The following is an 18560-nucleotide window of genomic DNA, read 5'->3' as shown; positions in this document are numbered from 1 at the left end:
GGAACCATTCTCGTTGGAACTTTACCGCCCTGAGCAGATGGGACGTGAATTATAAATTGTAAAATTCCCTTATCTTCTTTAGTATTTGCATCCGTTATGGCTTGCAAATTTTAGAACCCTCAGAGGTCTAACCAGAGAAGGTTCCCATTGTTTTCAATCTGGTGGGATGTGGAGTAATATTTTTAGTATTATTTTATGTGCTATTAGATTGAAAACTTAGTATTTTGCTAGCAGTGGTCGCTAGGGCATCCCTGCCATTTCGTTTGCCAATCTGCCACCAACTGCACGCTGGGGTTTGTCCTGGTTCTATAAGAGAGAGCAGCATATGTGCCTCCTGATGAGAGACTAATAAGTTTTAAAACCGGTAGAGGTGCTTGCTGCACTCTCTGATTGAACTAAAATATAACGCGGCTGTAGTTTCGTGTTACAAGGAAATTAAAAAAGGTTATTCATTTTTGATTTGCAAATAATATTATTGAGACTCATTCAACTGCAAAAAGCCTTGAAGGTTTATTGCTTCATTCCTTCGCCTAATATAAGCTCCTAATAAATTATTATAACAGTAAGAGATTACACTGAGAACTACTGGGCAGTACTAAATTGGATTATAAACAAAAACTTTCAAATAAAATAAATCCGATCCCATTTTTTTATAATTCCAATAAAAAATCGCCAGTTTGCCACTTGACTATTTAATGCAATGTGATGCGCAAGATGTTATAACTGTTCAGACCCCGTGTCTGGGTCAGAAGGCGGTCGATGTATTCTTCTACTTCATCATACCCTCTTATTTCTACTTCTTCTTCTTGTTCTGTTTGGAGGGGTCTCCGGAAGAGCCGCATGTGTGTGTCTTCTACACCTTTACTGGTAGTCATCTCGACAGGTGGAATCCACTTCTAAAGACGCGGTAGTCGGTGGTGTCGGCGCGAGACGTGTGACATTGAACAGTTTTAACAGTGACAATCCTTCAAGGACTTGGATTATCCTGTCGATTTGTTTTAAAGAGATTTTGCAGAGGTACGTGATTTAAACTATTTTTTTGTTTTTGTATTTTTTTTTGTGTTTGTATAACTTGATGTTAAGGGATTTAAAAACATCAAGCAGTGGTATTTATCATATCTTATCAAATAGTTATCCAGGAATTAGCCATATTAGAGCAAAATGAGCGAAAAAGACCGTGTTCGGGACATTAAATAATCCACGTATCTGCTAACTTTTTTGGTTATTGTAAACATGTAGGAAGAAAACCTACTTGTTACCTGGCAAGAGTTCGTGGCCGTTTTTTAATAATTTAATGCAAAATAACGCGATTTTTTTATTTATTACACCCCATTAAAAAGCTAAATCCTTGAAATAAATTTACAAAAATTGATTTTTTAGAACATTGAAAAATCTTCAGAATAGGAATTTTGGAATTTAAAAAGTCAATTTTTTGTTGCTTCGCAAACTGAAAAATAAGGGAAACCCGTTATTTGTTAATAATTATTACTAAAATTAACCTAGAATTTTGGTGTTTCACCCAAAGTTGGGCATTGGGGTACTTCAACAAACCCTCAAAATTTGAGACCAATTCGTCAATAATAGTTTAACAGTAGTTATACTTGTTTTATTTGTTTATACCAGAGATCTTTCTGCCAAATGAAATTAGAAGATATCATTATTTTTTCACATTTAATCTTCTTTCGGTATGTGTGCTGTATGACAATCCTTTAACGACTTGGATTATGCTGTATGTGAATTAAAACATTACAATTTATTATTAATTATAATTAAACACAATTAAATATTACATTTTTTATTCTTCTTCTGGCATTGCCTATCTAGTCCATGTTGGATGGCTGCTCCCGTATGTAAAAAAAAAGAATGTGTGTGTACTTTCTACGCACGTAAGAAGTTATACTTCTATTATTATGACTTCAACGAAATTAATATACTTTAAACAGTTTATTTATACTTTACTTAAATATTAAACTTATTTTAATACTTACTATTTTTCAAAAATTTTAATTAAAACAATACCAAAAAATAAAAGAATAAAACACACACAAACATATTGGAAAATGCCACAAATGATTTCTGAACAATAATTGTTGGAAAGTTTTTAACTAAATACATTTTTTTTTCTGAAAATTTTCTGAAAAAAAAAATTATACATAGTAAAACCTCCGATAACCGAAACCTTTTTAACCGAAACATCGTTTAATCGAAACGGCTGACATTCGTCAATAAAAAGTAAATTTTTATAGCAAAACGGAAACAATTCGATGTAAATTGGTCAACATCGTCAACATTGCTTTCATACAACTAAAGAACCCTATTAAATATACAACACATTACGAAATCACTTCATAGTATTTTTTAATGCCAACGTTGACCAAGAATACTATGTAATTTGATGCAAGAAGAATACCAAAAACAATGTTATTTTTAACCAAAATTCTTGTTATCCGAAACAGCCTCCCCCCAATTATTTCGGTTAACGGAGGCTTTACTGTAATAATATACTTACAATCATAAAATGTACAAAAAAATAAAAAAAAATAAAAGTTTGTGTTGGGGATTGAACCCGCGGACCATGGGCGCGGTTAGTTTTGAAATTCAACTATTTTTAGATTTTGGCTACGGAGACATATGCGTTATGTTGAAAGAGAGACCAACTAAACGTTTTAAGCTTTTGACAGTTCTGAATTTAACCAAATTAGTTTGATTTTTGTGGAATTTAAATATTAAAATACAACAAAACATAGAGTAAAAAAACAATATTAGATGAATATTGGTAGAAATTTTGTTGGTAATACATACTAGGTAGGTTTATTTTACATTTTCCAAATAGGTAGGTAACTATGTAATTTTTATTACGATACTGAAACATTTAGAATTACGTACCTGTTGCTTTTAAAAACTATTTAAAAAGTCACTACAATTATAATCTTGCTTTTTTCTCTGCCCTCGCAACAATAAAAACTAATATACACAATATTTGTTTACCCATAACCGACATATCGAACAATTATTGACAGGTCATTGTAATTACCCAATCAGAGGACGTCTAGCATTTAAGCTGCGCGGGGTACCAAGATTTTGATGATTTCGCGCACATATAAATTTACTCCCAACGCGCCTAAAGAAGTATAACTTTAAAAATTTCTCAATCGGTTATGAAGGGAGCCGGGCGAATTTCTTAGACAGACATGGTTTAAACAATTGTTTTAAACAAATTCAAAGGATCATGTTTTTGCACGATTTGCTAAAAATACTTTATAGGTTTTTCGGTTCATTGTGGATTAAAAAGTTCTCTTGCCATTTTTTTTTCGAAGGTAATAATTTTCGATGGATAAGCCTTAGTCCTGTCGCCAGGGGGGTACAACGGCCTCCTTTATTCAGATGGACTTACCCAAGTTCTTTTTATGTATTTTGACCCGTAGAACACGAATTTTTTGAGTAACAGTTGATCCGGATGTCGATAAGATTGTCATAAAAAAATAACTTGAGGAATTACATAACAGCGATTTCTCGCAAAACAAAACATTTTTTTTTGTATTTCTTGGGTCATTCTAAGCAAAAAATGTTCTTACAAGTTTTTTCGTAGGATGCATAGTTTTCGAGATAAAGATGGTTGAACATAAAAAATCGAAAAATTTCAATTTTTTAACCAGATTTACTTTTGAACACGTTGACGGACAGTGCGTCAAATCTATAAGCAAGTGTTGTGACAGTATATTTACTTTGCAAAGTAGAATAGGGAAAAATGCAACGTCTATAGACGTTGTGTCACATTACATCAATGGAAATTAGACGTCTACAGACGTTCTGCCCGTCAACGTGTTAAAAAAGAAAATAGCAATCCTGCTTACCGCATTTGAAAGTTCAAGTCAAATTATATCGGTTTTGATTATTTGCATTGCTAAAAATTTATTTTTTTATTGTCAAACAAAGCTATAAACACATATTGTTTCCCCTGGACAATACATGCGTTTTAAAGCACGCTACAGTTGAGTCCGCGAATCTTTACCCGTGCTTCATCATTTAAAGCATACGAAATAAGTCGATTATAAGTTGGAAATTGAAATTTACTAAACGCAACAGCAAGTCGCTTAAGCGTTGCTTTCCTCGAAAGCGGTACCGACCAACTACGACCGTAACACTGCGATGAATTACGTCAGATTACGGTGAAAAATTCAAGGTTCTTCACAGCGGCAATGGAATGTGCAAACTCAGCAAGCGGTGGTTTCCAACGCATCCTTGGAAACCACCGCATCCTTGGAAACCACCCCATCCTTGGAAACCACCGCTATTATTTTGCGTGATACAGTTCTTTATGACGTCATTCATCGCAGTGTTACAGTCGCAGTTGGTCGGTGCCGCTTTCGAAGAAACCAACGCTTTACTGTCACTTGCTGTTGCGTTTAGTAAATTTCAATTTCCGACTTATCATCGACTTATTTCGTATGCTTTAAATGATGACGCACGGGTAAAGATTCGCGGGCTCAACTGTACGTAGAAATTGTCTCACTTGCACTTGTACCTACTCTACCTACTCGTTAGATTTTAAATGTGAGATTATTGAAAATATCAGTCAAACACTATGTGTTTATAGCTTTGTTTAACAATAAAAAAAATAAATTTTTAGCAATTCAAATAATTAAAACTGATATAATTTGACTTGAACTTTCAAATGCGGTAAGCAGAATGGCTATTTTCTTTTTTAGTCAAAATTTATTGGGGTAAAAATTGCCATTTTTCGATTTTTTTAAAGTTCAACCGCGTTTATCTCGAAAACTGTGCATCCTACGAAAAAACTTGTAAGAACATTTTTTGCTTAGAATGACCCAAAAAAATACAAAAAAATGTTCTGTTTTGCGAGAAATCGCTGTTATGTAATTCCTCCAGTTCTTTGTTTATAAGAATCTTATCGACATCCTGATCAACTGTTACCCAAAAAATTCGTGTTCTACGGTTCAAAATACATAAATAACTTGGGTAAGTCCATCTGAATAAAGGAGGCCGTTGTACCCCCCCCTGGTGACAGGACTATCTGGTATAATCTAAAAAACTTCAAATATCCACATTTTCGAGCCTTGAAAACTCATAATATATCTATATTGAGGTTGCCAAGTGCCAATATTGAAGTTTAAACGTGCCGTTTCAAGATTCTGAGGAGTAATCTGGGCTTATTTCAATTTTTAATTATGTGCATCTACTCAACTTTTAGTCGCTCTATATGGTGCGTCTCTATCACACTTATACATACTAAATGTACTTATGCGAAAAATTTTGACATTCTTGACATTTATTCAAATTTTATAATTTATTATTAGCTTAGTTGTTGTTTGTTAATAATTTATTTATTTATTCAATTAATTATTGTCAATATGTTAGTTAAATACTCCAATTGTATAGTACGATACAGACGCATCATATAGTAAGACGCGCGGCGGCTTACAAGTCAAGTAGACACGCATAGTTAACAATTATTAGGAAACAACGGTCTAATTAAAGTAAGCCCCGCTTACTCTTCACAATCTTGGAAATGAATGTATAAACTTAAATTTAGGCACTTGGCCACGTCAAAAATAATAATTGACATATATGTGTTTTCAAGCTTAAAACATGTGTATTTTCGCATTTTTAACTCTAAATCACTTATAACTCAAAAACTGTTGGCTTCTGAGAAAAATGACAACAGCTATTTGTGATTTAGAATGACCAAAAAAACTAAAAAACTATTTTCCAGAGAAAAAAAAAAGTTACCTTTTGAGTATCTTTAAAAAAATTGTCAAAACTAAGATGCCATCTAAAAAATTAAATAGTCCTTCTCCTGTAGTGCCGAACATTGGATAAAAAGCTACTAAAAAACTCTTTCAGATTTTTCCAGTTCTTCATGAAAAACTTAAAATTAAAAGTGTATAAAAAATGAATATCTCGTTAATTAGACCAGTAAGGGTCTGTGAAAAAACGTCTATTTTTGGATGTGAAAGGTGGCATTCGGATTTTTGCAGATAAAATTAGGTGACACCTTCAGTAATAATAATTGACTTATGCTCCTTCTCAAATATGCCCGGAACATTAATAAAAAAATTAAAATATTTAAAAATTTCGACTGCTTTCTTTGCTTATAATATAACTTTAAAACGATTCGTTTTGGAACAAAGTCGTACAGAAGTAAAATAAAGATAATTGAATTTTGTATGATATACGACTGGTCAAAAATGTCTTAACGTATTACCTTTTCTGCAATATAGCAATAAATACAAAATAAGGGGGCAGAATACGCCTGTTGTTAATCAATGTTTTTAACCACTTTGGTGGCACTTAGAACCTTAGTAATCCACTAAGGAGATTCTTTGCAACATACTTGAACAGTGTACCAAATTTCATTAAAATCGACCTAATAGATTTTGCATAATAAATTGGCAATCTAAATGTTTTTAAAAAAGTTCAAATATTTTAAAATCTTTCTGAACAAAAAGTAGACCATTTAGAAGTTGTCTAATTTTTTTGCATATAAAGTGGTACTCTACCTATCTTATACACTTTACAGAATTAAAATCGGTTTATTTAAGGGGCCTCAGCAATGTTTTAAACTTATAAACAATTTTTTGGCTTATAAACAAATAGCTCTGTTTAATAATAAAAAAATTAATTTTTAGCAATGCAAATAATTAAAACCGGTATAATTTGACTTATACTTTCAAATGCTGTTAGCGGAATTGCTATTTTATTTTTTATTCCAAAGTTATTCGCGTTCAAAAATTGGAATTTTTCGAATTTTTGAAAGTTCCAATGCGTTTATCTCGAAAATTGTGCATCCTACGAAAAAACTTGTAAGAACATTTTTTCTTAGAATTACCCAAGAAATACAAAAAAAATGTTTTATTTTGCGAAAAATTGATGTTATATAATTCCTCAATTTCTTTGTTTATAACAATCTTATCGACATCCGGATCAACTGTTGCCCAAAAAAATCGTGTTCCACGTTCAAAAAATACATAAAAATCTTGGGTAAGTCCATCTAAATAAAGGAGCCCGTAGCACCCCCTCCTGGCCACAGGACTAATTTGTTTATTAGCCAAAAAATTGTTTATAAATTTAGAACATTGCTGAGGCTGCTTAAACAATCCGATTTCAATTCTGTATAGTGCATTAGATAGGTGGAGTGCTTCTTTATATGCAAAAAATTGACAAGTCTTTGTATGTTCTAGTTTTTGTTGTGCAAGATTTTAAAAAATTTTAATTTTTTAAAAAAAGTTTAGATTGCAAAATTATTATTCAAAATCTAGTAAGTTAATTTTAATGAAATTTGGTGTATGGTTTTAGCACATTACAAAAATTTTCTAAGCGAATTAGGAAGGTTCCAAGTGTAACCTAAGTGATGGAAAATCATTGAATAAAGACAGGCTTGTTTTGCCCCCGTATTTTATATTTATTGCTATTTTGCAGCAAAGGGTGATAAATTAAAACATTTTTAGCCAATAGCATCTGATATAAAATTTAATTTTCTTTGTTTTATTCCTATTCGACTTTGTTCCAAAATGAATCGTTTTAAAGTTATAATCAAAAAAAGTAGAAAAAAAAAACTTTTAGAAATTTTTAAATATTTTATTTTTTTTTTATTAGTGTTTCGGGCATATTTGAGAAGGAGCATAAATCAATTATTATTAACGAAGTTGTCACCTAACTTTATCTGCAAAAATCTGAATGCCACCTCTCACATCCACCTAAAAACAGATCCTTAGTGGTCTAAATTGAAAGTGTATAAAAAATAAAAATCTCGCCACCCCTTTTGTCGCGCGCATTACACCTCCGGCTACGGGGACCTGGTTGAGCTAAACCAGATTTGCCTATATTTGCTTTTTAGATTTTTTTTGAACGTTTGTTTTATCCTGTGAAATGTGCACCGTGTAAAATATTGTTTAAGGTTCATATTTATTGTAATTTTTAATTACCAAAGACAGATCGTTCAGTCCCTTATATTTTTTAAAATTTATTTTTGATTGCTGCTTTATTCTAAATGATTTTAGGTGGTTTAATTGTGGGACTGATAATTAAATCATAATTAAAACTCTTGAGTTTCTCCTACAGAGTACATTGGGAATTCGATCTGAAATTCTAATTATAGTTCTTTTGATTTATTTATTATTATTATTATTATTAAATTAGTAGATTATTGATAGGAAATATACTCTGTTCCATTGTCATTATTTTAATGTAGAATGCCTATTTACTGAATTATCTATATAAATATGAACACTATATTTTAAAATAAAATTCCCGTTCCTACATTATATATAATAATATATAGTAAATAAATAACAAAACAAGTATAAAGTCTGTGCCAAAGAGAATTTCTGAGTACAAACTAAATCATAGTGGCAGGGATACATATAAACGTCTGATCCCTTTTAGTATAAAATACTAAGGCCCCTCAAACCTTATTTTATCGTTGGCCTAAATAAAGTTCGCCAATAATTCTAGCTTAGCATTTTTTGTCCTATGTAAGTTTCCTGAATTAATTTATTTAATTTAATCCCTGATAAATTTCGGAATGATAAAGATTTCTGATAATATTCTTTGTATATTACACATACACACAAACAACTAATATTCTTATTATTTTCAGCGAATTTAAAAAAACAACATAGTAAGTTTAGTAAAGATTTACTTCAAAGCAATTTAATTACCAGTACCTAAAAATTACAGACAATTATTTGTAGTAAAATCAAGAGCATAAAAAATTAAATTTATTGTTTAAATTAAATTATTCATCAAATTATTAATGTTTAAACTGTTTTAGTTAACATACTTAAATTTTTTTTAATAGTGAATATAGTTCTTCCCCTCTAACTTTTCCCATGCGTCACGATTCATTTTCAAACAAATTAAATCAAAAATTAGTATGTAATTATTAGTGGTAATAATTATTATCAAATGGCTATTATCCCGTGAACGTAGTTTATAAAGTTATTTTATTGAAGTGTTTAATCTTTTTTCGCTATTTGGGAGATTGATTGACTCAACATTAAACATACATAATATACAGGGTGTCCCGAAAAGATTGGTCACAAATTATACCACACATTCTGGAGTCAAAAATAGTTCCATTGAACCTAATTTACCTTAGTACAAATGTGCTCATAAAAAAAGTTACAGCCTTTTGAAGTTACAAAATCAAAATCGATTTTTTTCAATATATCGAAAACTATTAAAGATTTTTTATTGAAAATAGACATGTGGTATTCTTATGGGGGTTTTGATCCGTTTTTCATAAAAATTTTATGGGGGTTTTGATCCTTTAAACCCCCCCAAACTTTTGTGTACGTTCCAATTAATTCATTATTGTGGTACCAATAATTTTGGTTAAACGCAACGTTTTTAAAACTTTTTTGGCTCTTAGTATTTTTTCGATTAACGAGTTTTTATCGAGATGCGGCTTCTTTTTTAATATATTTACATAAAAATTCTATGGGACTTTTATTCCTTTAACCTTCCGAAAACCAACCTCTTTTATGACCAACCAATTAACAAAAAAATAATGTTTTTTTTATGGCATGGACTTTATGTCATTCAGCCAGTCACAACATGAGTATTAGTGTCATGTGTAGTGTGTATGTTGAGTAAATGTTTTGTTACTTTGCAAAGTCATTAGTGTAAAACTACTTGGAATTACACAGAATAGACGGTATTTTACTAAACATCAACTTCAGAATTTTTTTTTTATTCGTAAAATATAGGGAATTTTATTATTTCAAAATATGAGGATATCTAGAATGATATTAAAGTCAAATAAAAAATAATGAGTTAAAAATTGAAACTACTTTTGAATTTATTAAAGCAAAACATACGCTGGGGTCAAAATTTCCCCCGCTTGGTAATCTGAAGGTTAAACCCCCCAAATGTTTGTGAACGTTCCAATTAAACTATTATTGTGGTACCATCAGTTAAACACAGTGTTTTTAAAACTTTTTTGTCTCTTAGTATTTTTTTGATAAGTCACATCTTATTGAGATGTGGCTTCTTTTTCAAAATATACCTAAAATGTAAATTATAAATACATTTTCAGATTATTAACAGGTCTCTATACTTAATCATATACAAACATGTGGCGGATTCGATAAATATTCAAAATATCTCGATACACACTGGCTTATCGAAAAAGTCCTAAGAGGCAAACATGTTTTAAAAACAGCGTGTTTAACTAATGGTGCCACACTAATAATTAAATTGAAACGTACACAAAAGTTTGGGGGGAGGGGGGTTTAGAAACAAAACCCCCATAAAATTTTTTTTGGGGTACACAAATTTCACTTTAATAATTTTCATTTGAGATGCTGCTGCCAGATGAATGCCACATGGCCATTTTCAATGAAAAATCTCTAAGAGTTTTCGATATATGAAAAAAATTTGATTTTCATTTTGTGGTAACTTTTTTTGTGTTCACTATTGTATATAATTAAGTGAGGTTCAATCAACCTATTGTTGAGCCCAAAATCTGTGGTATAATTTATGACCAGTCTTTTCGGGGCACCCTGTATAATACCTATAAAGATAAATATAGAACGGCAATAAATAAATTAAAAACAGTCACAACAAAAAAGTTAATATTGTTATATTGTTAAAAAGGTTTAATATTACCTAAGGTTGAGAAATACAAAATTGTATGAGTAAATTACATAAATAAATTATTAATATTTTCAATAGATAGTTCTTCCATTCTAACTTTTCCCATGCGTCACGGTTCATTTTCAAACAAGTTGAATTTGGTACGTCGTACGTCGATGTGTGGTATTAATACGTAGTGTCAAAGTGTCAGTGGTAAAATTAGGAAATGGCTATTATCCCGTGAACGTATTTCATAAAGTAAAATTTATTAAAGTGTTTAATCTTTTTTCACTATTGAGGAGATTGTTGGACTCAATATTAAACAGCTTGAACACCATACAGACTAGTACGAATAGAAAAATAAATATAGAACGGTAATAGTAATAAATAAACCAAAAAAAGGCACAACAATAAAGTTACTATGGTTAAGAAGATTTAATATTATTTAACGTTGAAAAACACAAAACTATGGAGTGAATTACATAAAAAATCAATTATGTAATATTTTTAATATATCAAATCAATTGAGTTATCAACACTACGATATTACTAATACTCGTCTTTGTCTGGGGACCCAAAAGTCAGTATTGCAACTCTTTCTTTATTTAACTGAAATATTATATTTATTTTTTATAAATATAAACCAAATAAACTTATTGATAAATAAATAAAACTTTATTGATTTATAAAACAAAATAAAAAATAAATACAAATAAATAAAAAGAATGTGTGTGTACTTTGTACGCACGTAAGAAGTTATAATTCTATTATATGATTTCAACGAAATAAATATACTTTAAACAGTTTATTTGTACTTGATTTCAATGTTAAACTAATACTTACCACATTCATTTTTTTAAACAATACCAAAAGTAAAAAAAAAAGAATATGAATTGTCCGGATTTGAACGCGGGACCTTTCGATCTCTAGTCGAATGCTCTACCAATGACCTACAACGGCTCTGCTTACATCACTTCTCGGACATAATTACAATCACGGTGACAAATAGATCAAGTGAAGTATAAAATAAAAATGTTTTAATAATACCTACTTATTATCTTACTCACGAGGAAGACAAATCCACAGACACAAAAGTTATAATAAATACTTGAGACTTCTAGAGTTGAGACTTCTGAGCTTCACCGATGAGGCATAAGGATGCTGAAATAGTTATATGGAGATGGTGGTCCAACTCTGAATCAAATATAAACAAAACCTGCCTTGATCTTTTTTATCTTTTATAATAAATACATTTACTAAAAACACTAATATATTCGTTTTGCATCTTATTTTCGCTGAGGCATATCTACAAAAATTGAAATATTTTGCAGTTACGTCTATACTGTATGTGTGCGCATGCGCGCAGCATAATAGAAATTCACTCTCAATCGCGCCTAAAGAAGTATGACTTCAAAAAAATTGTCACTGTCATTGAAAATTGTAAATGTCACAATTCATGAGCTATCAAAGACATTCGATATTGTTTATCCTTGTTTAACTTACTTTGATTTCTATAGAAAACCGACTTAACTTTGCGATACTAGTTTGTGTGTGTTAAAAAGAGACCTAGTATAAAAAGTAGTTCGTGAATAATTTTGTGCAAGGGAAAAATTAGAGTGAAAGTACTATATTGTACCTTTGGAGAAACAGTGATACAAGTGCAAATTTGTCACAAATTGAGTTATCAACACTACGATATTACTAATGCTCGTCTTTGTCTGGGGATCCAAAAGTCCAAATAAATCACAAATGCAAATAAACCAATAAACTGTCAATGTCATTGAAAATTATAAAAGTCAAAATTCATAAGCTATCAAAGATCACGGTTCTTAGACATTACTACGGTTGCCTAGTTCGGCTAAACAATGAACATTAAAGGTGCGATTACGTCACGAGAGTGTACTGTCATTTGAATAGTAATATGATTTTTTTCGAGTCCTGAGAAAACCAAGTATTTTAGAAAAATTTAAACGCAGGATGAAAGATTACATTATTACCGAGGGCGGAAAGCCCCTTAGAATAAAAAAGCAGTTTCTATTGAATGAAATATTTGAAATTAAATATCACACTTCTCTTTTATTTTCAGCCCTGTAACTTATTAAAATAAACATTATAGAAGTTTTCAGGGACTTTCAGCCCTCGGTAATAATGTAGTCCTTCATTCTGAGTTTAAATTTTTCAAAAATATTTATTAGTTTTCTGAGGATTCGAAAAAAATTTATACAATTAAAACACATTGAGAATTTTGACATGCGTCAAAATTTTGCATTAACTCAATGTAAAATTCTAAACTGTTGAATTCCAGCTTCCCCAATTATTTTACATCAAAATACATTAGAAACTATTTGTAGAGGATTAAAATCTATATTGAAAACAACTGTTAAAATTGGTCTACGTAATTAAACATATTCCGAAATTTTGTAAAAATGTAATACATTTTAGTTTTTAGCCCAAACTTAGGCCACACACAATGCAATAATGTTCACATTTTTGAACTGTCAATATTTTTATTTTATCATCTATTGTTTAAAAACGATACAGTTGATAAGATACTCTCAGTTGCGGAGAAAGTATTAATAATAAAGGTGTTTTATTCAGTCAATGGTGTGAGCACTGTCAGTTAAATAGTAACGTGTGGCCTAACTTTTACACGCATACCTATTGTGGCAAATGTATCATATTTTTCAAAATTTTTGGAATGCATTTAAGTCGTAGAACAATTTTAACTTTTGATTTTAATACAGATTTTAATTCTCTACAAGTATTCTCTCATGACTTTTGACGTAAAATAATTAGGGAAGCAGGAATTCAACAAAATAGAATTTTACATTGAGTTTCCTATGGCCCTTTTTACGATTCACCACCCGGTATAAGATAAAATGTGTATTATTTGTCTTATTATTTCATAATAACACAAATAATACACATATACACACAATAATACACATTCAATGATCGAAAATCATTTAAAAATATGGGAATGTGTACTCTTGTGACGTAAAGTCAAAAATATAAGTCTCCCCACCACCGTCGGTCAAGGCAATCGTAATAAAGTCTAATAACCGTGATCAAAGATAGCAAGATATTGTTTATACTTTTTTAACTTATTCTGATTTCTATGAAAAAGCGGCTTAATTTTGCGATACTAGTTTCTGTGAGTTGAGCGAATAATTTCTTGCATGGGGAAAGTTAGAGTGGAAGTACATACCAATTCTGGCCCTTATGTAAGCTTCAATTTTCGAGAGCACGCTCCTAATAAAATTGTCAACATTATTTGTTATTGAAGGTTTTTCCATTCTTCAAGAGCAAATTGAACTATCAGTGCGATGTTTTGTGGATTATCCCTGCAAGCTATAATTTTTCTTTTAAGTATATCTCACAAACGGTCTATAGGGTTAAGTTCAGGTGAGCAAACAGGCGACTCTAGAATAGTGATATCTTGTGCATCCAGGAAGACTGCCGTCACTGCGCTGGTATCTGGACGTTTATTAGTATGCATAAAAATTCAATTTTCTACAATTGCACCTCCCCAGAGCCTAACGACAAGTTCTACAACCAGATCATCGTATCTACAAGCTATTAAAATTGGTTGAAAAAAAAAATAAAAGAGTCCTTTTAATAATCATAATGCTTCCTTAGTTTGTGAACAGATTCGGCAGTCACATACACATCCTGGGTTCGTCCGAAAATAGAACATTTTTGCAATTCCCAGTTTTTAAGTTTTGATATTAAAGACACTTGGAAATAAAAATAACAACTAAAAGGAATATTTTACAAATATTCCATATATTAATATATAAATCAACAAGATTAATATGCATACAGAATAATAATTATTAGGGAGAGTTAATATTGTAATTTAATAAATAGTTATTTAAGGTAAAATCAATAACAGGTAACTGGAAAAATTTACTGAGCAAATCAAATTACAAGTATTTGTAAATCCACTCTAAACTAAATACATGTATTATGATTTTAGCTGTAATTAACAACACAAATAGTTTATATACATACAATCATACTTACCTACATACATGTGTGCATATCAGAGAATATAAATATAATAATTGTAATAATTATAATGTTACAAGTTAATAATATATTTTATCACATGTTTTCATGGGAATGATCAAAATGAGTTGTCATTTACCTCATAACGAAACTAACAGGAGTGGTATTTATTTTTTTTTATTTTGGACGAAAAGTTAAAATGTTGGTGTACATTTAAAAGACAACGTACCGTAGAGACGGAGATTCCTCAATAATTAAGTATTTAAGTAGTATAGGTGGCAATGGAGGAATATAAATGCCAGAGTGGCAACTTGTAATTAGATAGTTCAAAATAAAACTTCCTATTCTCATTTAATTTGTGTTGAAATAATTCATCCCAGAAATGCAAAAGATTTCTATACTATTGCCATGGAGATAATTAATAAAATTAACCTTTATACCAATACCAAAATGCAGAAATCCAAAGCTTTGTGATGGATAGAACTAATAAATTTTAGCACATTAGCAATTTCAAATTAATAATAAAACGCATGAAAATTATACTAAAATCACAATAAAGATGCACCAAAAATAAACAAACCAAGACACGTTAATTTTAAGAGACACACTCTCGAATCATGATTTACAATGTGTTAACTTTGTAAATCATGATTTGGGATTTACAATGTATACTTAGACGCAAATTATGAATCGGAAGTACTACTCGTTTACGTGTATTGGTTTGTTTATTTCTAGTGTACCTTTATTGTGATTGCAATATTGAGAAACTACATATATTTATATTCTACCTTTAAATCTTCTTTGTGCGCCGTACCTTTTTTCAATCGTTGTAGGTATTCTCTATATACACTCACCGGCACAAAATTCCACCACCCAAAATTTTTGATTAAGTTTGACAATTTATAACTTTATTATTTGTGCTCCGATTTTTAAGATTCTTGCACCAGTTTGTAGGTCGCGGTGTGCAAGTACTTGGAGGGGATAAGAGAAACGATCATGAAATAATAATTCATATTGTCAATTGAAATTGTCAAATTGATGTATATTTCATACCTACTGTCATTGAAGAAGAAAAATTATATGTTGCTCACAATATTGATATGAAGTGCAATTATTATATAAAAGGATATTTAATTAATTTTATTTTGCTTGCAGTACTGCATTTTAATAACTAATTTTATTTACTACATACAATTGTTTACCTTTTAATAACATAACCTGAATCTTACTTTTTCTTCTTATAATTTTTTTTGGGCTACGGCCTTGACAATTATTCAGCAACCAGGACCAATATGATTGGTCAATTTAATTAAAAGTGCGAAAAAACTTGCCGAGCTATGAAACGAGGTGTCGCTTTTCCGAACTTGCACGGTCCCAATTTACATCGTTTGGTATTATTCCGATATAACAAAATATTGCTTGCATAGCATTATACAGGGGTGAATGGAAGGGTTTTATTTTCTCCTAACTTTAAAAAATTCTGTGGAAAAATGGAAGCGTTAATTTTGTTTCATTGTCCTGTCATATTTTTCCGGAGGCATCGCTGATTTTTTTTTAAATATTTGAGTATCTCCTTTCTTGTAAAAACTGTACCATTTTTTGTAAACAGAAACACTGATGGATTCATAAAATAGAGGTTGGATTCATAAGATTAGAATGGCCCGCATGCAGCTCAGAACTCAATCCTATTGAGCATTTATGAAAAGAATTAAAAAAAGATATTCGCCGTCATCCTAGGCATCCAGAAAATTTGTACAGTTATGGCCCTGGTAGAGGAATATCGGGCTATTCCCCAGTCAAGGAACAACACATCTTTATTCGATGCCAAACAGATTTCGAGCAGTCGTTGCTGCAAGAGGTGGATATACCCGCTAGTAAATTGTTTGTTTTGTTGTTAATTTTGTTTTGTTCTGTTAACTTTAGTGCGTTTGGTATTTTTAATTAAAATAATCATCAAAGCAGCGTTTTTATTTACAGCTCTTACAAGAAAAGAGATATTCGGTTAATTCAAAAAACAAAATTTTAATCATACCTCCAGGATAATACAAACGGAGTATGAAACAAATTCAGCCCTCTAATTTTTCCACATAATTTTTAAAATTAGGAGAAAATACAACGCTTCGATTCACCACCGTATAATACCATCTAAGCACAAATTTTGTTACCGACGTAGTAGCAAACGACATCAATACATGTACCTACTAACTGATGCAAGAATCTTGAAAATCGGAGTACAAATAAGAAAGCTATAGATTGTCAAACTTAATCAAAAATTTTGGGTGGCGGAATTTTGTGCCGGTGAGTGTATTATATAAGTGAAAATATCAACCTATACAGATGGAGGTATCGCCACTGAAAGAAGGAATACTGGCAAACGCTGAGAGCAACGGAAATTAATTTTTGTAGAATCACGGATGACCTATCAACAAAACAACTTATCTGGTTCAAAGATGTACAAAAAATGGATGGACAGCGAATACCAAAGGAAATACACACTAAAATGTCGACCAGACGGAAAAATAAAACGAGTTAGAACGAGAAAAAGTTGACCAAAAGAATGGATAAAGAGTTGAGAGCAAAAACATAGCTAAAGTCCGGATTATAAGCATGACAGAAAGGTCAAAATAAGTACTTATATAAGCAAAAAATGTCGCAAAAATAAGCAAAGTTTTTATGAAATAAGCAAGGTTCAAGAAAAAAACGTATAAGTAAACATGGATATAATGATATAAATATGAATAAAGGACATTAACATTAAATTACATTTATTTTTAATTATCGTATTATTAACAATAAATAAAAATTTCCAAAGTGTTAAGCTATAATATAATAAAAAAAATCTAAAAATAATTACCATATTAATATATTTTTTATTCATGGCCGTTAGCATACAAACTATTAACAATAATATGTTTTTTAAAATTCTCTTGTAAAAAGCTATGTCTTCTATCTGTATACATTATAATTATACGTGGAAGAAGTTCTTTCAACATCTGCAGATGTGATTGGTGCGTATTTAAATTTAGGCAAATATACCGGTATTATTACAACAATATAATAAATTTGGGCTGTCTGCAGACAAATATTAGTTTAATAAATGACAGGTATAACTATGGGTTCTTCCGTTTATTTCCTAAGCTTAAGGGATTAACATTCTTATGGTTTATTGAATTATTAGAGTTTGTCCATATTTCCCCATTCTTCAATACCACCACATCGCAAAGCTTACAAGTCCTGTTTTAGTTGCGTACTTAATTAGTCAGGTTTCAGTTCCATATAAATCGGCAGAGAATACGTAGCATCTCAATATTGATATCTAGTTAATTTTTAAGTTGTGCAAAATATTTATTTTGATCGCTTGTAAACAAAAAAAAACTAAAAATGAATACCCTATTTTAATTCCGTTGCAACACGAAACACAGCCGCATCATATTCTAGTTCAATCAGAGAGTGCAGCAAGCACCTCTACTGGTTTCGAAACTTATTAGTCTCTCATCAGGAGGCACATTTGCTGATCTCTCCGACCCAACCAGGACAAACCCCGGCCTGCAGTCACGGATTGCAACGAACTAAAAGGCAGGGATGCCCTAGCGGCAACTGATAGCAAAAGACTAATTTTCAACCTAATAGCACATAAAACAATACTAAAAATACTAGATTTAAAACAATGGGAACCTTCTCTAGTTACACCTCCGAGGCTTCTAAAATTTGAAACATATCTGCCCATACCAAATTTGCAAGCCATAACGGATGCTGAGAAGATGAGGAAATTTTACAATTTATAATTCACGTTCCATCTGCTCAGCGCGGTAAAGTTCCAACGAGAATGGTTCCCTTCGTACTCCAATCATAGTAAACATGTAAATAAAGAATGAATAACCATTTTCACATCCATTTTCATTTTCAATTTCGTTGCAACACGAAAATACAGCCGCGTCATATTCTAGTTC

At 30.8% G+C, this 18560-nt stretch overlaps 1 protein-coding gene across 1 annotated transcript in view; it reads left to right on the top strand.

Moving 5' to 3' along the window:
- The first annotated feature begins 670 nt into the window (after nt 1-670).
- LOC114329545 (uncharacterized) overlaps nt 671-18560 on the top strand; it is a 368468-nt gene continuing 350578 nt past the window's right edge. Inside the window, exon 1 of the mRNA XM_028278689.2 lies at nt 671-1017. The gene's annotated coding sequence lies outside the window, so the exon portion shown is untranslated. The remainder of the gene's footprint in view (nt 1018-18560) is intronic.

The sequence above is a fragment of the Diabrotica virgifera genome, chromosome 1 (assembly GCF_917563875.1).
Source record: "Diabrotica virgifera virgifera chromosome 1, PGI_DIABVI_V3a".
In the NCBI taxonomy this organism is placed as follows: Eukaryota; Metazoa; Arthropoda; class Insecta; order Coleoptera; family Chrysomelidae; genus Diabrotica; species Diabrotica virgifera.
This window is presented reverse-complemented; position numbering and strand designations above follow the sequence as displayed.